Source organism: Protopterus annectens, chromosome 12.part0 (assembly GCF_019279795.1).
Source record: "Protopterus annectens isolate FY-2018-M chromosome 12.part0, PAN1.0, whole genome shotgun sequence".
Classification (NCBI taxonomy): domain Eukaryota; kingdom Metazoa; phylum Chordata; order Ceratodontiformes; family Protopteridae; genus Protopterus; species Protopterus annectens.
In genome coordinates, this window is record NC_056746.1 from 434,602,086 (window position 1) to 434,624,675 (window position 22,590).

A 22,590-nucleotide genomic window follows, 5' to 3' on the forward strand; every position below is an offset into this window, starting at 1 on the left:
ACCCCAACCCCTGTACTACCAAATAATGAAACCAATATCCCCACCCAATTTAACAATTTCTTCACAGAAACAGTACTAAAACTTGCTAATGCCCAAATAAACACAAACACACCAACACAACTAACTACTCCAACACAGCAGAATAACCAAAACACCCCTACCACCTTCTACCTGCAGCCAGTCCCTACCAAGACAATATCAAAATTACTTAAGAAACTAAAACCAACCACCCTAGCTGCAGACAAGCTGCCTGCTGATTTCCTTCAGATAGCAGCAGAAGCTATATCCTATCCTATCTCTATCCTCATCGATAGATCATTATCTGAACACAAAGTACACACCTTGTGGAAAATCGCACATATCATTCCACTTCATAAAGGAGGGACCTCTCTAGAACTGACCAACTACCACCCAATTGCAATCCTATCCCCTCTATCTAAAATACTGGAAAGGGTTGTTCATACTCAGCTAATACAGTTCTTTTTACAATATAATCTCCTATCCAATACACAACATGGATTTAGACCATCACACAGCACTACCACTGCACTTCTCTCTTACACCAACATAATCAACCAATACAGGAACAAAGGACTATTTTGTATCCTCCATTTTCTTAGACTTATCTAAGGCTTTTGACATGGTGAATCACAACATGCTTCTTCAAACCATGACTAACCTAATCATATGCCCATCTGCTATGCAATGGTTTGCCAACTACTTATCAGATAGGCAGCAAGCAGTTCTATGGCAAGATAAACTATCATAGTCTCTATAGGAGTTCGCCAGGAATCCATCTTAGGTCCACTATTGTTCTCCCTCTTCACCAACAACATCTCCTCAACCGTACCCAAAACCTCAGTAGTGCAGTATGCTGACGATACTACAATTATATGTGCCATCCCCACAATAAACAAACTATACTCCCTTACCCAAACTAACTTCTCCCAAGCTGAAACCTGGTTTGCCAACCTCAAACTTATACTCAATCCGAACAAAACAAAACTGATCCTGTTTAAACCTGGCAGACCCCATCCTTTAAATGAGAACTTTAACTTAATAGCCAAAGGTGATATCCAAATAAAACCTACATCACACACAAAACTACTAGGTGTTGAAATCAACAACCAGCTAAAATTTGACATCCATATAGCCCAGACTATCAAGAAAGTCAACAAAAAACTAGGATTTCTCTATAGAAACAAACAATTCATGACTAAACAAACCAAAGCTACTATCGCTAGAACCCACCTCCTGTCTATACTGCTCTATGCCTCCCCCATACTAACCAACCTGAATCAGAAAGAACTAAATACAATGGAATAATGTTATAACAAGATTGCCAAGTTTGCCACAGCATCCACACATAGGTCCCATCACTGTTTATCCCTAAAGCAACTCATGTGGCTTGAACTGCCACATGCACTACTATTTAATCAAATCTCAACAGCACAGAAACTCTTTTACCACCCAGATTTAACCCCACACTCCAACATCTAATTCAGCCATATACCACCTCCATAGAGCTAAGATCCAGTAACCAGAACCAAATAAAGGTTATCAGACACAACAATGAAGCAGGTAAATCTCTGTTTGCCTGTACAATTGCCCAAACTTGAAATGCTCTACCAGGACACATAACTTCTACTACCTCAACTAAAATATTCAAACACAACCTTAAAAACCACTATACTAACAACTGGCTCTGTTCATGCTACTCCCCTGGATAAGCCACACTAATAATCTGCTAACTTCTCTGTAAAAACTAGCAACTACCATCCTCTAAAGGAATAAACCTTCAAATCTCTATAAATGTCACTGTATTAGTTAACATTTTCAACCTTTCTAAGGCAACAACAATCCCTATGCTAGCTGTATCTTACTTATATGGACAACTGTAATTACTGTCTGAACAAAAATGATTGCCTTTACCTATTCCTTTGTGTTATGACTTTATACTTGCTTGATATTTTCATAAGATTGTTGTATAAATGAAACTGTGTTATGTGTAACAAAGACCCTGCATTGTACTTCTTCCTTGAACTATTTTGTAAATTATACTTGGAGCTTTTCTCCCCAGGAGGCCCAAGACCCTGCATTGTACTTTTTGCTTTACCTGTTTTGTAAATGATACTTGGAGCTTTTCTCCCCGGGTGTCTGTTGAAAATGGACCTGTGTCCAGTCGGACTATCCTGGTATACAAATGTAAAATAAAAAAATAAATAAATAAATAAATAAATAAATCAACCCTTTCTCCTTTCTGTGGTGTGAGCTGTTGTGCCAAAAGCTTTTGTGCTCTGGAATTATTATCAAAAAAACAGTTGCTTAGCAGCAATCTTTATAAACTCATGCATATTATCCAGATGCTTCCTAATTATCTCCTTAGTATTCTGCAGTTCTGCCTCTTCATGTTTTGTGAAATTCCTCCTGTTCTGCAATACTTTAACCTTCGTCAGTCCCTCTAAATAATTCTTGTTACTTTTCTCTTTTTCTTTTATTTCTACCTGATTTTTAAACTCTACTTCCATTTTATCCCACTCTAGCAATGTTTTCTGAAGAAATTTCTATCTTCCCTAATAACTCCTGAGTAATTTTCATTTCCGATGCCTTAAATTCCTCTCTGTTTAATGGATAGGTGGGGAAGCATCAGTGTCTCATTTTTATTTCATTACCCTGTATTTTTTTTAGTTAATATTAACATGTGATCTGAAATAGTTATTGGATACGTATCCAAACTTTCAATTAAATGCAAATATTCTTGTGAAATATAATTCATTTCTAGCCTAGCCCAGTTTTTGTACCTTGAGGAATAATATGTAAATTCTCGCCAAGCTTCTACTACTGAATTCACATCTTCCATAACAAATATATTTTTTTAATTTCTTCAAAAATGTACCCTCTTTTGTTATATTTCCCCTTCTAGGCCCCCAGATACATCTTCACTGCTGCAAATCAAATTCTAGGCCCCACCTATAAGTAAATTCCCTGCTGACTTACATTTACAGCAAGCAGATTGTGCTACAGTTCAGAGCATGAGAACTTTTTTTAACTGTGGTATCTTCAATTTTTCTTTTTTTTTTTTTGCTCCTCAATTCAGAGTTGTGTGGGAGGTACTAATTTGAGGAACTGCACAGGCTAACAAATGAGCTAGCTAGTGTTCAGGTCAGGAGGCATTATGATTTGGACAGACAGCTGAATATAGGAGTCTAAAAGGAGAGCTGTGTTCCGTTATCTAACCCCCTTTCTTGCCTGATAACAGTAAAGCTTCATTAAATTCCATTTTTGATTGCTCTGGCACCTTTTGCTGGTCTTTTTCTCCTACTACTTTGTGTATTTTACCAAAGTGATTGTGCTTTTCCTTAGTTTGCATATGTCACGGTTAGCTCAATATAAAAATATTTTGAATGTTTACTTTGCAAGGAAGTGTTGCTGCAATGAAATCAGTTTGTGTACGAGAGGAAATTTCATCAATTTTGTTTTTTTGGCTGGTCAGTTATTTTAGAAGAATTTAATAAAGAGGACCTTTATTCACTATTGGAATGGCTTTGGTGTCGAATTTCATGTTGTATCTTTGTTTGCAGCTTATGCACAGAGATGAAGCAGGGGATATGTGCCTTCCTGACTTTGAATTGATTTGAGTATTATAGGAAACCCATATCTTTAGGTTTGCCATCTAGTAATTGAGACGGTAACTTGTCTTTCATAGGCCCATATGGTAAGTGACATCATCTGGTGTACTTCATAAGATCATGTCTTTGAAACTGTATAATGTAGGCCAGGTAAATGAGCACCCCCAAGGAGAACATACAGGATACATATATACATTTTCCTAAGAGATCTGCTGTTCTTGACTTCTTATCTGGTTGGTGGACAGTTTGCCTCTCAGGTGTTAAACCACTTTTGAGAGTGACTGCTGGCACCAGAATATCTGGTTTGGGATTCTCTGACAAGAAACTTTTTTCTCTGGGAGGATGCATGACATAGTCCACTCTATTAGGGACTAGGGCTTTCTCCCAGGGAGTGCATATTGCATAATTAAAATGGCCATTAGTGTCATGACAATACAAGACCATTATTGGCTAGACCTAAAATCTTTCTACAGTGCCCATTGTGGGGAGATACAAGGTCAATGGGCCAGACCCTTCTCTAATACACCATCTCCCAGACCTCCCTAAATTTGCAGACCTTAGGAGAGAACACAGGGTCAATATCCTCTCTCGCTTTCCAAGTCAGCCATGCAAGATTAAGCGGGTGAATCCACATGTTTCAGCTTGCATATAACTTTTATATGAATTTTCAGAGGGTGAGTCTGAGGAAGAGGAAGGCTTTTTTGAGAGATGCCAGCAGCCTTTCTGTAGTCAATGACATTGTGTGGGGCCTGTAATTCAATAGCAGACCTTTTGACACGGATATCAATATTAGCATCACAACAGCCTACAATTCGGAGGTTTATCACAACAATAATGGATGCTGGCTTAGAATCAATACCACTGCAGTTTGTCTGAAAGTAACCCGTTTCAAATCCTTGGGCATTGAGATTGATGGCTCAGATTTTGATACCAAAAACATGAGATTTGTTGTTAGTACCGATAGCTCGAGCCCAAGCACCAATCTTGTGGTTCCCATAAAGGCTGAAAGGGTCAGCACTGGTATCTTTGATACAAGCTGTAATGTCAACAACATCAGAGTTGAGCTGCTAATAAATGGAACTCAATCCCTGTTTCTGTGAGAAAATTAACTATCATAAAAACCTTCAAAACCATGCTCAAACATTACCTTATGAACTCTTGGCCCAGTTCATGCTCGGTTCTAGGCTGACCTAATCTCAATACAATCCTATTCTTACCAAGTACAACAACTGAATTCTTATCTTTTCTTCTTAATAAAATTATTTTACTTAAAACTACCTATATCTTTGACACATTATTCCTCACTTCAATATTCAGTAACTTTGCCCTCCAGTGTGGTAAAACTGTGTTTACTAAAATACATCAAGTTTTGCAAAAGTGCCTTTTTAACTGTTTGCACATTTGTAAATACTATTTAGACTAGTAGCTTTCTATACAACACTCTCCACTCACTTCTGAACTATATTCTAAATAAGTAAATAAATACAAATAAGGTAAAAGCAATGTGAATAATGACACCGATCTGTCAACAGCTGACATAGGTTGCTGTATCAATACCAGTTCCACATTGGTTAATGCTGTCATATTTGGTCTGTAACAAAAAAGGGAATGCTTATATTTTAACATTTTTAATTAACTTTTTTTGCAGACATACACGTATGAAATGTACTACGTTGGGCTACAACAGTCTGATACTTAGTGTAGATGAGTAAGGCTATGAGCTGCTTCTGTAGAAAAGGGTTTGATTCCATAAACCTTGATTTATCAATTGTATGACTCTGGCTGTCACTTCATCAGACAGTGCTCGTAGGCCGCCCCTAAAAAGGGACACTTGTTTCCAGTTGACCATCCCAAACTCTTAGCAAATGCACTGCACATTTGTCTTTTAAATTCCTGTGCCCTTCACATAGTTTATATATGCCATTTGACTAAGAGTCCTAGCATTTGCCTTGTAGTTTAATGGTTTGCCAGATGCTTTTTCAATAAAGGCAATAGAAATTTAGTATTGTTCATATTAAGTCTGTTTTCAGTGTTTGAATATTTTTTATCAAAGGCTGTCAGTGTTATTGTTGTAAAATTTGAAATAGCAGTTTTAAATTAAACCCAAATGTCTGTGATTGTTGTAGAAGATAGTATATGCATTTTCAGGTTTCAACAGCATTTTATGGTAAATGAGGAGAGACAGTCACATAATACATAATGGGATGGCTGCGCACGCACGCACGCGTGTGTGTGTGTGTGTATGTGTGTGTGTGTATGTGTGTGTGTGTGTGTGTGTGTGTGTGTGTGTGTGTGTGTATGTGTGTGTGTGTGTGTGTGTGTGTGTGTGTATGTGTGTGTGTATGTGTGTGTGTGTGTGTGTGTGTGTGTGTGTGTGTGTGTGTGTGTGTGTGTGTGGTGGGGGTAACCCATTACACTGCTTAGGTCATTATTTGACCATGATCTATCATTGATTGTAGACACTGTTCTGCTTCCTTGAAGCAAGCCTTTTGGTTCCTATTGAGAAAGGAGGAAACGCTTCAACAGCTAAAGTTATACCTCAGTTCTTTTACCCTGATAAAGGCCTTTGAATCCTTGGTTTAAATGCAAATAATGGAGCGTCTTACCATAGAAGATGTTCTCTGAGATCAACAACATGGCATTCAGCATTGTTATAGTCCCATCAGCTATCTGTAATACAAAAGCCCCCCATAAGACCTGGTCTTTAACAATAAAGAATATAATGTCCTTTCCAGCCTTCAGTTTATTGACCTTATGGAAGCTTCAACTCAGCTGATTATACCTAGCTCACGAAAGAATTTTGGTGTGTCAGAAAAGATGAAAGGCCCTCTGTAAAGTTGAGTAACTAATGACTACTTCAAGGTAAATAGCTTCTAAAACAGATTTGATACTGATTGCACTATTCAAGCCACGGAACACATCAGCTTCAAGCCTTAAAATCCAATTATATTCCATGTGATTAACTTACTTTTAATATAAATATAGATATGTTTTTAATTACTTGTTAGCACTGATGAAGGGTAGATCCCAAAAGCTTTGCGTCTGTCGTTTTATATCAATAAATTGTTGAGCGTGTCTATGCCGTATTTTATTTTAAGTGATGCTTCCCCAGTGTTGTCTTTTTTTAATTCTTCTAGCATCTGTTGCGACCATCAACACATTCAAATTCTTTCACATTCCCCCACATCGGACTTGACTTCCTGCTTTTATCTACTGTTGATGTGGACTGTGTCTATACCAGAAATGAAAAAAACAAAACCAAACCAGTTATAAATCAGTAGATTTCTACGTCTTTATAAGTCAGGCTCAGTGTAGGGGACTGTATGCCTACTAAATACCCAGAAACAATGTCCACATTTACTTAAAATGTTCCACTGCCATAGAAAGAACATGATAAACAATGGTGAGATAATATTGAAATGTAAGGAATCTCACATAGCATCACTAGATAACGTGAAATAAAAAAAAAAAAAAAAATAAATAAGAAAACCACAATTCCAACCTGCAGCACTCTACCAGCGAGGTAATGATTTATGATTTGTAAGACAAACTATCAAGGCAACAGTAGTAATTTATATGCATTTGAGAAAAACAGAGAGGTAGCTGTTAACAAACAGGCTTGGCATACTAAAGTTCTTGAAGTCACAAAGAGTTGGACTTCATTAAATGACTTAACAACAACCAGATAGCACTATGACACCCTTGTATTTCAGGGAATCCACAAGAATCTCATAATCAACAACATGAAATGTTGAACAAAAGAGATCTCAGAAGACAGAGATGGTATCTTTCCTCTTGTGTTTTGTCAGTAGAAAGTTCATATGTTTATAGGTAAGTACTCAGCTAGCTGCCCATGTGGTCCATTTTAAGCCTAGCCAATATCCCTTTTTGTGCTCAAACTAACCTATCAAATTTATTCAGCAATTGGCTTTAATCATCCTATGGTTGATAATTATATATTTCCATCAGTGAAAATAACTGGGATCATACCATAGACAACTTCTGGTGACCCATGCATGGGATAAAGCATTTAGGAGCTGCCTCTGTCCATTAGTAGCAGAGGAGGTAGTTCTGGGATAGATTTTCTGTTTCCCATCCATAGAGCTATGTTGTGCTTGAATATAGACATGGATGAACTTTGTTTTATGTGGATGGGGAGTCTGTTACACAGCAGCAGTATCTTCACTGAGATATACCTGTCCCTCCAAACGTTTCCATTGATGTTGCAGAAGAGATTTAGATCCCTAGACCGAGTATTACTGATGCCATTTGACATACTGACGTGCAATGAATCCATTAGTAATGGGTCAGAGGATGCCTTGTACACCAGGCACAGGTCGCCTCTTAGCATTCTATAGGATACCAATTATAGAGACAGAGCTTTAATTTGGCCCATGTAGGACACGTTGTTTAGGCTTTGTATCTTTTTAGTAAGGTATGTCTGTGGCCTAATGAGGGCTGAGTAAGGGAGAACAATGACATCCCTAGATCTAGACACAATCCCGTTGTTTATAGGCTGCACAATACAGAAGAACTTTCTTACAACAATGGACACATGTTGGTCAGATATTAAGTCACTGTCCGCATAAGTTCCCAAATTCTAAACAACTGGGTCAACTCTAAGGGAAGTATTTTTAATGTAGTAGTTCCCTGGAATAGACATCTTCCCAAAGGATACAGTAATGCATTTTTTTGCATTTAGTTTCATTCCATGATTTTGGCACAAGTTATTTTTTGTGAAAACCTTGCTGCAGGATGGGTTTGTCATTTGGAAAGTCAGTGACTACTACAAGCTTGCAGTCACTTGCAAACTTAATCAGCCAGAGCCATTTGTTATTGTCTTTTACTTCAGAAAAGTAGATGCCAAACAAGAGTGTCCCAGCACAGAACCCTGGGGGACTCCACTGGTGACTCATTATTTATATATATTTATATTTATTCCAGTTTGGTGACCGGGGAGGTCCACTGGGCTCGAGAGCCCAGTTTCAGTGGCAGCCCAGGGAGAAAAGCTCCACAATACAAAGTTACATTACATAGAGAATTACAAGAAAAATATTTGCATTGCAATCAACAGGTAGTATAACAATCAACAGGTAGTATTACAATCAAAACAGATATCATTCAGTAAAGACAGCAAAACTATTAAAAATTTTTCAAGAGAAAGACAAGCATACAGTATAATGGCCGGATGTTACTGTTTACTTACATTAATAATCTAAGTATATGAGAGAAATTAGGAAGGTATGAAGGTTAGCCAGGAGAGAAGGAGGTATGAGTTGAAGAGTGCAGTTACATTTCCTGTGAAGAAACACGTAAGAATGAAGTTGTTTTGAAGGTGTGTGAATTGTCACAGGTCCTCAGAGTAGAGGGCAGGGCATTCCATTTTTTGGCTAGGGAAAAGGAGAGTAGAAGCTGACCAGCAGGACGCTTGGGTATTTGGACGGTTATAAGATTTTGGTGAGTAGGTCTAAGGGGGGTATATGGCTGTAGGATATTAGATAATGCAGGGCAGCTAGTAGGTTGGAATAATAATTTGTGGGCTGTGATGATTTGGAGGAAGTCATGTTGATTAGGGAGTTCAAGCCAATTTAAAGAGTGTAGGGAGGTGCAGTGATGGGAGGAGGATTTTGCCTTGGTAGCGAATCTGGAGATTTTGTTGTAGCACACTTCCAGTTTGAAGGTAATTGTGGAAGATAGATTGCTAAGCAGAGGAGCACCATACAAAAGAGAGGGGAGGAGATAGGTAGTGGCCAAAGTTTGTCTGGTGGAGGGAGTGAGGAAGTGGTTGTTTCTGTAGAGTAGGCAGAGTTTTATGTGGGTTTTCTTGGTGTTAAGTTGGATGTGAGTATTGAATTTTAAGTGTTCGTCGATGGTGACCCCCCAGGAGTTTGTCAGAGGGAACGACTTTGATAATGGAATTGTTAAGGCTGGTAATTTGAAGTGAGTTTTTATCAATGGGAGTGGATTCTGAGGGAGTGAATACAAGAATCTTAGTTTTGTTAGTGTTTAGTGAGAGGATGTTTTGGTGCATCCAGTTTTCAGTAGTTGAGAAGCAGTTTGAGTTAGAGACTGAAGATCAGATAGGTTAGAGGTGCAGCAGATCAAAGTGGAATCGTCTGTGTATTGGAAAATTTTGGTATTCGGTATGGCTTTGTAGAAATCGTTAATAAAGATGTTAAATAGCAAAGGGCCCAGTATGGAACCTTGGAGTACTCCTGTAGGGGTGGGGAGGAAAATGGAGGAGGCCTGGCCCCATTTGACAGCTTGGGACCTGTCAGAAAGACAGCTGGAGAAACAGGAAAGAGTTTTTTGGGTGATGTAGAGATTCGATAGATGATTTAATAGATGGGTGTAGGAGATGGTATCAAAAGCTTTAGATAAGTCTAGTAGAACAGCTGAAACTATGTGTTAGAAAAATATGTATTTGAGCATATATAAAGTGCTAGTTAAAAAGCAAATAGTGTGTAATGCATTTTATTCTATTATTAATATGGCAATAAGAATGATTTTACATGTAACTGCTTGAAGCTTTGGAACTGCAGTGTATTTGAACTCTGACCCTGGCAGTAGCCAGCTCAGCAAGCTTATGTTTTTCACTAATGATTATCTGCTGGGTCAGGAAATTAAATGTATAAAGCATTGAAAATCTTCTTCTCCTTCCTTTGGGACAATTGGCCTTGTAAATGTTATCAAGATAAGACGCAGCTGTTGGAAGAATGTTGCAAGAAGAACAAAGAAGTGTATTACAAGACTGAACCAGCTATTGTATTCAAGCAGGCCTGAAACCTTGAAGGAGTAACATTTACAGAAAAACATTATAACTGACCAGATGCTTTGTAAGGCTATATTATTCCCAAGGGAAAACTTTTTTAGAATATGTAACATCAGTAATCTTTATGAATAGGATGTTGTGAACCATAGTGATGTAGGTGCCCTGTGACTAACCACGTCAGAAAGGTGGGCACAAACTAGAAAATAGAAACTATAAGAATTGTGTACTTCCTGTATCATGTCAGACAAAATTCTGTACTTGTACGTTTTTTGCCTCCTGGTGTACACTAGTAAACTTTTGCATCTGAGCCTCCTGTGTTGTTATCTTTATTTTTTATTTAACAGTTTGGTCCTTCTTGAATCGGAAACCCTCAGACAGCTACAGATCAGAGTGTACCGATGGTCGAACACTGCGCAGGAGAAGCTACCAAAACGGTTCTTCTTGAAATATAAAAGACCTCCGACTGAATTGTCATTTTGAGAGGCTGGCCACTTTCTGATCTGCGGCCGAATAGCGGTCTCGAACTGGTCGACTCAGGAGGCTCAGGTAGGGAGATATTTGCCTTTTTTCTGTTTTAGATCAGGGACTAGGTTGCAGTAAATACTATTGTCAGAAGATATGTTATACAGATCAGGGACAAAAGGAAATTACTGTATATTTTGTCAGAGATCAGGGAAACAAAATAAGGTAGGCAGTCATTCTAGATAAACGGTGTAAGGAACTGAAATACCACGTGGTGAAAAGGGTTACGTAACATTTTCTTTTAATATGGGAAATCAGTGCACTAAAACATCGCGAGATCCGGCCCTAACTGAAGACGCAAAATATATGCAATTACAACGGGCTGATAATGTTAGGTATTATACAAAATGAGTTAATAAATACGGATTCGATGATAAATTGGATAAAATTTCATTAGTTAAACTCTTAAAACAACTTAAATCTGATGCAGAAGGTCACGCAAAAAAACAACAACGATTAGGCATTCCTCAGGCACACAGGTGGATTGAGGAAGTAAACCAAAGGGAACAGAAAACCAAAAATGCTAAGACGTTATTTTTAGATAAAGAGGATAATAATATAGTAATAGCGACGGCTCCTCCTCCCCCGCCCCCTCCGATGCCTTTTTCAGGGTATGAAGCAGGTGGACAAGCTAGTCCACCTCCAAGTTATCCTGATGTCACAAGAACACTAAAACCATTTGTTAGAGATCCTATTGAAACTAGGTCCCGGACACGTAAAACACTTGGGGACACAGACTTGTATCAAGTAGGGAAAAGCACACTAGAGGAAAATGAAGAAGAAATCTGTCCACTAATTGAGGTACCAAATCCTCAGGCAGGACAGGAAGGGCAGGACCCAACTCTTCTAGTATACAGACCATGGACACCGGAAGATATTCGGAAAGCTACAGAGGGAATCCCCCATCCAAAAGTTAATTACACAAAGTTTTTACAAGATTTACAAGGTATGAGACTAAGTTACCACTTGAATGGGGAAGAAGTAGAAAAGGTAGTTAGACAAATTGTGGGTCCAGACTGGCACATGATTTGTGGCACCTGGAATCCTCGTAATGCAGAGCTTAAACCACTCCCACATAGTGACGCAGAACTAGACAACAGAGTAAAAGGTCTTACAGACCGAATTTCCGAAAAATGGAAACCTAGAGCAGATTGGGCTTGCATTAACCAATGCATACAACAAGAGAATGAAAGTGTAGATGGGTATTATGGTAGATTATTGGAATGTTTCAATGACCATAGTGGTATGGCTATTCCTAAAAATTAGACACATGATACCTCGTATGAACAGCAACTTAAAAATGCGTTTTTAAAAGGTTGCATTGCACCTATCAGTAGCTTCATTACGAAGTATATGATAGATCATCGAACAAGTAGGCTACAAGCCTTACTTGAATATGCTAGACATGCTGAAAGACACTTTAATAGTAAAAAGAAAAAGAAGACACAAGTCTTCACTGCTGAAGACGGAGCTGAGGTTTTTATAGTACAGTCCGGTAAAAAGGGTAAGAAAAATGCCCAGGAAAACAGACAATCTGATAAACGGTCAGAAGATTTTGAAGAGAGAAAAAAGAAAGGTGAGTGCTTTAAGTGCGGAAAGAAAGGACATTTAGCAAGGGATTGCAGGCTAAATAAAAAGGTGACTACAGAAAGCAAGGATGATGAGGACTGACTATATGATAGTGATGAAAGTCAGAAATCATCAGAAAAGGCTAACAAACAAAGAACAAATGTAAATGTAGTAGAAGGAATAGAGGAAGTGCAAGTAGATATAGAGGATGAAGAAAGTGAAATTTTAGATTTGGCATTACTGAGCTTGGAGGTCTATCTGGCAGACACAAAACTGGAAGTCACACTTCTGGTGGAGGGAAGGGAAGTAAAATTCCTGTGTGACTCAGGAGCATCACGGACTTTGATACACCCCTCCAAGTTACCAGAATATTCCGAATCACCTGATTATATATTAGTAAAAGCAGCAAACGGACAGCTATATAGGGAGACACTCTCCCATGATATAGCAATAACTGACCCTGTTTCAGGTATGACTCAGAAAAGTAAAATCGTAGTTTCTGCAAAATGTCCAGTAAACCTACTGGGAAGAGATCTTATGCAGATATTTGGCATAGCGGTAGTTCCCACTGTGCAGGGTATGGAGGCACAAAGACAAATGGATACTTTTGTGGTGCGACCGGAGGGTGAGACTTTTTACTGGTACAGCCAGGACCTAGTTACAACTGGTCCAGGGGCAGTAACCGAGGAACTGATGAACGTAGCCATCAGTAAGACCCCCTCCCTTGACACTGACCAACAGCATTTGTTACACTGTACTCTATACTAATGTAGCATGCCAGGACCTGATAAAGAATATGAGCAAGAATTATTCAAAAATCCTGCTAACAGATTAGTATTACGAACCTTGTATTGGGATACTGAGGGAAACAGTGTGGTAAGCTGTTCATTGCCTCAGGAATTCATGACACTGTACAAATCTAATCGACTACCGCATGTCAGCTTAACGAAAAATAAGAATATGAAATGGGCAGACTTAGGAGAAAAAGTAACAAGGTGGGAAAAACAAACTGATTTAGAATTATCAGAGCAGGGAATACAAAAACAGAAATTGAACTGGTTAACACAGACACATCCAGCTGTACACTTACAAACTAGTGAAGACAGCTGATTAGCATTCTTATTAGAAGAAGAAGAAAAAGCCTTGTGTGATATACCAGAGATTCTTTGGTCAACAGGCAAATCAGATGTAGGACTTATTCGAACAGCAGGACCAGTTACTATTACACCAAAATCAGCATTTAGACCACAAAAAAGACAATACCCCTTGAGGAAAGATGCGGAGCAAGGAATCAAGCCTATAATAGCAGCATTACTCAAGGAAGGAGTACTGGTAGAATCTCTTGATTCACCATGTAATACCCCTCTATTTCCTGTTAAAAAAGCAAATGGGGAATGGCGGATGGTACAGGATTTACAAGCTGTAAACAATCTAATAATACCTAGAGCACCTACGGTGCCAGACCCACACACCTTGTTGAACGATTTAAAGCCGCAACAAAAATATTTTACTGTAGTAGACATAAGCAATGCTTTCTTTTCAATACCTATACATCCTGATAGCCAGTATTGGTTTGCATTTACATTTCAGGGTAAAAGATATACCTATACTCAGCTACCACAGGTATATTGTGAAAGTCCAACAATATTTGCACAAGAGATGGCAAGCAACCTGGCAGGGTTTACCCCACCAGGAGGTAGTCAGATTCTACTTTATGTAGATGACATTTTGCTAGCAGCCCCCACCCAGCATCAATGCAGGGAGGATACGATAGCGTTATTGAAATTTTTAGCAGCACAGGGACATAAAGTAAACAAAAGTATGTTACAACTTTGGAAAAAACAGGTCAGATACCTAGGATATGTAATATCCAATGAAGGTAGAATATTAGACGAAGACAGAAAAACAGCAATTTTACAAGCACCTAAACCAGCAACCAAGAAGGAAATGATGTCCTTCTTGGGAACAACTAATTTTTGTCGAAGCTGGATATCAAACTATGCCTTAGAATCTGATCCACTGGCTGATTTAATATATAAAACACCAATGGCAGCACAAGATATATTACAATGGACACCCGAAGCAGAAACAGCTTTCTGCAGACTAAAACAATTGATAGCTTCTTCATTAGTTTTAGGACTTCCGAATTACCACAAAAGATTCTTTCAGACCGTGGATTGTAAACAGGGATATATGACGTCAGTTCTGATGCAACAGCATGGGGATAAGCAACGCCCCATAGCTTACTATTCATCACAGTTAGACCCAGTGGCACGGTCGTTGCCTCACTGTGTACAAGCAGTGGTCGCAGCTGCAATGGCAGTACAGGCTTCGGCCTCAGTGGTGTTATTCCACCCTCTCACACTGAGAGTCCCTCATGTAGTCGCGATAATTTTACTGCAAGAAAAAATAGCATATCTATCTCCTGCTAGACATCTTTCATGTATGACCATACTGCTGAGCCAACCTCATATGGTAATTGAACGTTGCACAACATTAAACCCATCAACATTACTTCCAACCCCTGTGGATGGCATGCCGCACAGCTGCCTGCAAGAAATTGAGCAAACAACTTTGCCCAGACAAGATCTCACTGATATGCCCTTGGATGATGCCGAGGTGACATTTTACGTGGATGGCTCGTGCAGAAGGGGTCCTACAGGAAAAAATCTAGTAGGGTATGCAGTGGTTACAGATACAGAGATTTTAGAAGCCCAACCTTTACAGCATAACCTATCTGCTTAAGCAGCAGAATTGATAGCCTTAACACGGGCTTGCACTCTAGCGAAAGATAAATGTGTGAACATATATACTGACAGTCAGTACGCTTTCTCTACAGTGCATGTTTTTGCGCAACAATGGAAAAATAGGGAAATGATAACATCTAATGGCAAACCGATTAATCATGCGCAACTTATTTTGAACCTATTAGATTCTATTCAGTTACCTACTAAAGTAGCTATTTGTAAATGTTTAGCTCATACAAAACAACAGGATAGAATTTCAAAAGGAAATGCAAAAGCTGATGCAGCTGCAAAGCAAGCAGCCTCAGACTCAGAAACTCTTCTTTTAACCGAGGAATTACAACCCTCTGAGATTTTAGATCTAGAAATGCTAAAAACAATGCAGACACTAACTACAAAAGCAGAGAAACAAAAATGGGAGAAACGAGGTGCAATCCTCGAAAATGGACTGTATGTCTCCAAAGAGAAAAAACAATATTACCGTCTAATTTATTTAGATATGCAGCTTTGTTGAGCCATGGGCAGTGCCATGTCTCAACAGGGGGGATGGTACAGTTAGTAAATCGAGTATTCCAAACATACGGATTCATAAATTATACAAAAAAATTTTGTGCAGCATGCCATACTTGTAACAAACATCATGCACAAAGGGCATTCAAACGCAAGCAAGGGAGTTTTCCTACACCACCATATCCGTTCCACACTATTTGTATGGATTTCATAGAGTTGAATAAATGTGAAGGGAAAAATACTGTTTAGTAATTATAGATATGTTTTCCAAATGGGTAGAAGCTTTTCCAACTAAAAATCTGGATGCAGCAACCGTGGCAAAAGCCCTAATAAAAGAAATAATTCCTAGATTTGGCATACCGGAAAGGATTTATAGTGACAATGGGACACATTTTGTTAATCAGATGATTCACCAGCTTGGGAGATTCTTTGGAATCTCCTTAAAGAATCATTGTGCTTACCACCCACAGTCTGCAGGACTGGTGGAAAGGTACAATGGAATTCTAAAAAACAAATTGAGGAAGCTAGTGAGTGAGACACAGAAAAACTGGATTTGCTGTCTGCCTTTGGCACTGCTGAACATGAGAACAGTTCCAAATGTAAAGGGTTTGACTCCTTTGAAATGATATTTGGAAGGGCATATTATGTGCCACAGTGGAAAGCTCTCATGCCTGCAGAACTAGAGGCTGACAGCTCATTAGCTAGCTACATGAGAAAACTGTTAACAAATAAAACTGTTTTGCAGTTGAACTCTTTTTCAGATAAAAGACAGACCAGACCGCTAGAAGCAGTGCTGACTCCGGGGACCTGGGTGTGGCTGAAGGTTACGAAGAGGAAGAATTGGGTGAGTCCAAAGTGGGAAGGACCGTACCAGGTACTGTTGGCAATGCCTACTGCAGTCAAAGTTGCTGAGAGGATGTCCTGGGTCCATCTGACGCACTGTAAACCGGTAAAGAATTTTCAACTTGATAAACATTTTGGGACTGATACACAACAAAGGCAGGATGGCCAAGAGCAAAACGAGTAAAAATACAGATCAACCCCAAAGATGTTGTTTAATCATCTTGTTGACTATGCATTTATTGACTATGATTGTGATGACCTTCCTTTTGTTGTGGTTTTTCCTACATGTAACCACACAAGTGAAAGTGGAGAGACGTGATGAACTGTCTATAGACTGGCATCCGAACTTTAACACATACCTAGCTATGAAGCGTGTATATGTAGAGACTATGAACATTTCAAATTGCTGGGTTTGTACTGCTATACCAACAGCATATGGAGGACTGTTAATGTCCGCTGTCCCCTTGGGGATAAATGAGACTTGGGAGAATTTACTTTTGATACAGGATCTGTAAGATCACAAGACAAAATTGCATTGTATTTGCCTATTACACAGAAGGGAATTGTATGTTTTTATAAGAATGATACACTTCAAGTGGGTTGGAGTAACTGTAATATAACCATATCTTATAAATGCTACATTAAAGTTAAAGATAGAGGCACTGTTTGTAATACGAATTATGATTCATATTTGAGTTTAATGAAAACAACATTAAGTGATGTGCAGAGAAATCCTGTCTTACATAAACAACTGTCTATTATAGACAAGAAAATGTTTCATTCAGAATTAACCCGCATCAGTACTAAAGTAGAAAACTGTTATTTTGTTTGTGGGAAAAAGGCATACAAATGGCTACCTGAGAATTGGTCTGGCAGTTGTTTTTTGGGTTATCTGGTTCCGGCCATAAGACATACTGCAGAATTACCTCTGGGTAAGATACGAAATGTGAGAGATGTAGCCCGGAAACCTGAAGGTCCAATCGGAAAACCTGTAAATCCAGTGGGACAAATCGAAGCTGGTTGGAAAGACCATCATTCCATAAAGAATAAAGAAAAATTGACTCATATGGACTTGAGTGACAGTGTAATATCCTGGGCTGGAATACTTCCAGCATATGGAGCAGTCAAATCAATCTGGGAGTTGAGAAAGCTGTCGAAACTTCTCGAAGTAATGAGTAATGCAACTTTTTCTGCTCTCGAACTAGTGACTGATGAACTGAATGCAATGAGAACTGTTGTGCTACAAAATCGAATGGCTCTTGACTTCACCCTAGCGGCAAGAGGTGGTACGTGCGCGCTTATCAAAGAAGAATGCTGTGCGTTTATACCAGACAATCGACATGAAATTAATGACCACCTAGAGGTAATACAGCAGGTATCGGCTATGACTGAACCAGGCCCAAACCCACTGATGAACTTTTTCCAGAATCTGTTTGGTGGGTGGGGTTCTATCCTAATGAACATCTTGATTGCTATTTGTGTGGGTCTGCTCCTATTAGGAGCATGTGTCTGTTGTGGGATTCCCTGCATGAAAAGATTAATCAAAGATTTTATTGATATATCTGTAACTGAAACTTTGTACCAAGACATTGAGTTAGAAAAATTAATTTCAGATGAAATTCTTTCCGAAGTATAAACTAAATGACTTACCTGGTTGAAAGTCCTTAAAGGAGAAGGCTAGGGGATGAAAATAACACTGTTTATATTTCAGAATAGAATAAAAGTATTAAAAGGGAGGAAAATATTAGAAAATATGTATTTGAGCATATATAAAGTGCTAGTTAAAAAGCAAATAGTGTGTAATGCATTTTATTCTATTATTAATATGGCAATAAGAATTATTTTACATGTACCTGCTTGAAGCTTTGGAACTGCAGTGTATTTGAACTCTGACCCTGGTAGTAGCCAGCTCAGCAAGCTTATGTTTTTCACTAATGATTATCTGCTGGGTCAGGAAATTAAATGTATAAAGCATTGAAAATCTTCTTCTCCTTCCTTTGGGACAATTGGCCTTGTAAATGTTATCAAGATAAGACGCAGCTGTTGGAAGAATGTTGCAAGAAGAACAAAGAAGTGTATTACAAGACTGAACCAGCTATTGTATTCAAGCAGGCCTGAAACCTTGAAGGAGTAATATTTACAGAAAGACATTATAACTGACCAGGTGCTTTGCAAGGCTATATTATTCCCAAGGGAAAACTTTTTTAGAATATGTAACATCAGCAATCTTTATGAATAGGATGTTGTGAACCATAGTGATGTAGGTGCCCTGTGACTAACCACGTCAGAAAGGTGGGCACAAACTAGAAAATAGAAACTATAAGAATTGTGTACTTCCTGTATCATGTCAGACAAAATTCTGTACTTGTATGTTTTTTGCCTCCTGGTGTACACTAGTAAACTTTTGCATCTGAGCCTCCTGTGTTGTTATCTTTATTTTTTATTTAACACTATGTTACCAGAGTCTTGAGCTAGACTGACAGAATGTAAGAAGCATAGAAAGGCCGTGTTAGTACTGTGTCCAGGGTGGAAGCTGTGTTGGGTAGGAGAGAGTAGCTGGTGTTCAGTAAGGAATGGCATGTGCTGCATGTGTATGCATTTTTCAAGAAGTTTAGAGATTGATGAGAGGATGGCTATAGGGTGGAAACTGGAAACATTACAGTTTTTACCACCCTCTTGGAGGGGTAGAATAAATGCAGAAAGCCATAGTATGGGTACATAGGACTCAAGTAGTGATCTGTTTATAAGGATGCTGATAGGGAGAGCAATACTGTCCGAGGCAATTTTTAAGAAGAAGGAAGGAATGTTGTCGGGGGCATTGGTGCAGGGTTTAAGTTTGGAGAGAAGCTTTTTATAAGGTAGGTGGATACAGGTTTAAGTTCAAAAGTAGGGGGTATAGGAGAGGAGGAGGAGGAGGAAGCTTGAGCAGAGGGGGGTGGAGAGTTATTGTTGGGGAAGGTCTTGATTAGATCAGCAATAGAAGAGGTGAATAAGGTGTTGAATAGTTTGACGATTTCTTGTTCAGATTTACTAGCATCAGGACATGGATATCATCTCTCTGTGGATGTTATTTCCCTTATTTTGATTTCCTGCATCCTTTCTGTGAACCAGCTGGCAATCCAATGGTTGATATAGGGGTTTGTTCCCAGTTTATTTAGCTTTTCTACTATGCCTGAGTGTGGAAATGTGTCAGAAGCTTTGACCAGGTCAAGTATGTGGTGTGTACCATTTTGCCTTCATCCATTATTTTTGGTGACCTTTTCAAAAAAAATCTGCCAAGTTGAGTAAGCATGAACTCCCCTTGATAAATCCTGCCCTGATTGATTAGTTCCATGATGTCTTTCAATAGCTTGGCATATGAAGCTGGTCATATTTATGTTTCTGTAAATGCCTGACTCTGTGCAAGGTCCTTCTTTACGCAGGGGAATGACAGTAACTGTTCTCTATTCATTTGGTACAAAACCTGTATGGAGGCTGAGGCTGAACAGTGTTGTTAGGGGTATGGCTGAATCATATTTCATTATATTTAAGATGCATCCAGGAATATTGTTAGGACCCATTAATGCGGTATTTTTAGCTTTTGATAGCATTTTTAGGACTTGGTCTTGTATGATAGCTGGGGGTGAGCCCATTTCAGGTATGTCTTGAGAGACAGAGGGGCAAAATTATAGATAAATTTATAGGTCAGTGGGTTTGCTATTTTTACAGCCTAGTGTAGGTAACATCATTCGCAATAAGCTCTGTGCATTGTTGCATTTTTATGTTTGCCTTGGGTATCTATTTTAGCCTCAAATGTGGCTTTAGAGGATTTTATTAAGCTCCTGAGTTGTTTGTTTATTTCAGTGACAAGGGCTCTAACATTCTGGGAATTACTCATTATTTTTGGTCAAAATTATTTTCCTTTTTTATAAAGCTTGTTGATATTATGGTTCCATCATGTGGGTTGGTTTCTGAGGTTTTTCCTGCATTTGTTCCTACTGGGTACAGCTGTATCTATTCAGCTGTTTACATGCTGTTATAGTGTGGTGGCGTACCTTTCTGTGTATTCAGTGGAGTTATCTGGATTTGTTGGGAATTTGAAGCTTGCTAATATATGCCTTATAAGTAAGTTTGTCTTGTACCTTGGGAGGAAGGGTTCTCTGGTTTCAATTTTATTTCTAAGGAGACTGCTTTATGGTCAGACCTGACAAGTGATGAAAATAAGCAAGGGATGGTGCAAGATGCTCTCATATTAGTAATGACAAGTTCCAAGATGTTATTCCCCCTAGTGGGCACTCTGACTAGTTGTTCCAGGGCATTTGTATTGACAAAGTCCAGGAATCTCTGTGCTTGTGCACTAGAGGTGGTATACGTTTCCCAGTCTATAGTTGAATAATTTAGATCACCAAGGAAAATGGTACTGGGTTTAATACTGAGTGATTCTAGTTCCTGTAGATAGGCATTGTAGGTTTTGTTTATCATAGAGGGAGTTCTTTAGCTAGCTAATACATGGGAAGGGACCATTCTGAGGACTATTAGGACAGGAAAAAGCTGTAGTGCATCATACTGCTTTACCAGCCTTGATGTGAATCTCTTCTGAATGTAGACTGATACACCTCTACTTTTTTTCCCTCCTGCACAGTAGTTAGTCCAACTTTATGGAAGGTGTTATAGTCCTGCACATCTGGAGTGTTTTCCACTATTTTAAACCATGTCTTAGTTGTAGTAAACCAAGGATATCAAGATTCAGAAGAGACATCAATGTCCTCCAGGGTGAGAACATCTTCTATGGATTAGACTATGGTCTTTAGGCTTCTAGCATTGATTAGTAACACCTTCATATTTTTATTTATTTGTTTTGTTATGTTGGTAGGTTTATCAGGTTGGCATTGCTTAAAAAAGGCACTGTGAGGGTAAACAATGTATTTACCAATAATCGAACCTGAGGCGGGACGGATGTAGGCTTTCCCCGGTGAAGTACCGTTTAATAAGAAGCTATTAATAAGTCAATAAAACATTGCCTTAGTTTTAAGCATATTGCTGAATCAGGAATGCAGAATGTGGAATAGATATAAGGGTGGTCCACTCTCTTTAAAACCTTAATGTAGTCATTGTCTAAACACCCTTAATCAAAAGTGGAAAGATGGAGACGGGTTGTTAGATGGCAGATAATATTTCTTCAGGATAAGGGTTACTATTTCTCTTCTCAAGCTCTGGGTTAAATTCTTTCATTGACAAATACAATAACATTGCTAACCAAAAATGTTTCTGTAATACACAGACAACCTAATAACTGGAGGATAGGACCTAATCTTAGGGTTGCCAACTGTCCAGAATTGCTCTGGACAGTCCAGAATTAAAGGACACTGTCACTGACATCGAAGAACACAAGAATATGTTTGATTGCACACACTAATATGGTACAACAATCCCCTCGAGAGAAGGGTAAATGTATGCTTCTATTCTGCATGCATTTTGCTTTCACGTACATGTCCTGAACTTTTGATGAAAAGCTGGCAACCCTAACCTCAGTGCTGACAGGTTGGTCATGGTTCCTAAGCCACCAGCATGAGATTGAGCTTGATTTATTCAACAGATATGCAATAAGGTCTGAAATTCAAGCATAACTAAATAACTGACACAGCTAATGTACAGATCTTTAATGCAAGAGCCAGAACCATGCTGTAACAATCTGTTCCATATCAGACCTTATCTTATCTAGGAGTCTCATAGTTTACTTGTAAAATCACATTTCTGTCCAGGCTATACTTGGGGCCATTTTCTATCCAAGGATCATACTTAGTATCTCAAAAAAAAAAAAAAAAAAAGGATTTTCCTTTTATTGGTAATAGAGTTCATTTTTACTTTGCCCTCAGCTTATTATGTCTGCATAGCTCTAAAGTACTTATCAAAAAATGAAAGGGCTACTGCAAAGCACAAGCCTGTTTTTATTATACTAGCACAATACACTAAATATTATGCAACAGAAGCAGTTTCCTTGTCATGCTAACATAATACATTA

At 38.7% G+C, this 22,590-nt stretch overlaps 1 protein-coding gene across 1 annotated transcript in view; it reads right to left on the minus strand.

Annotated features, from left to right (window-relative positions):
• The window catches only part of TMEM184A (transmembrane protein 184A), a 759,325-nt gene that overhangs the window by 673,343 nt on the left and 63,392 nt on the right, over positions 1-22,590 (minus strand). The gene's annotated exons all lie outside the window — the stretch shown is intronic.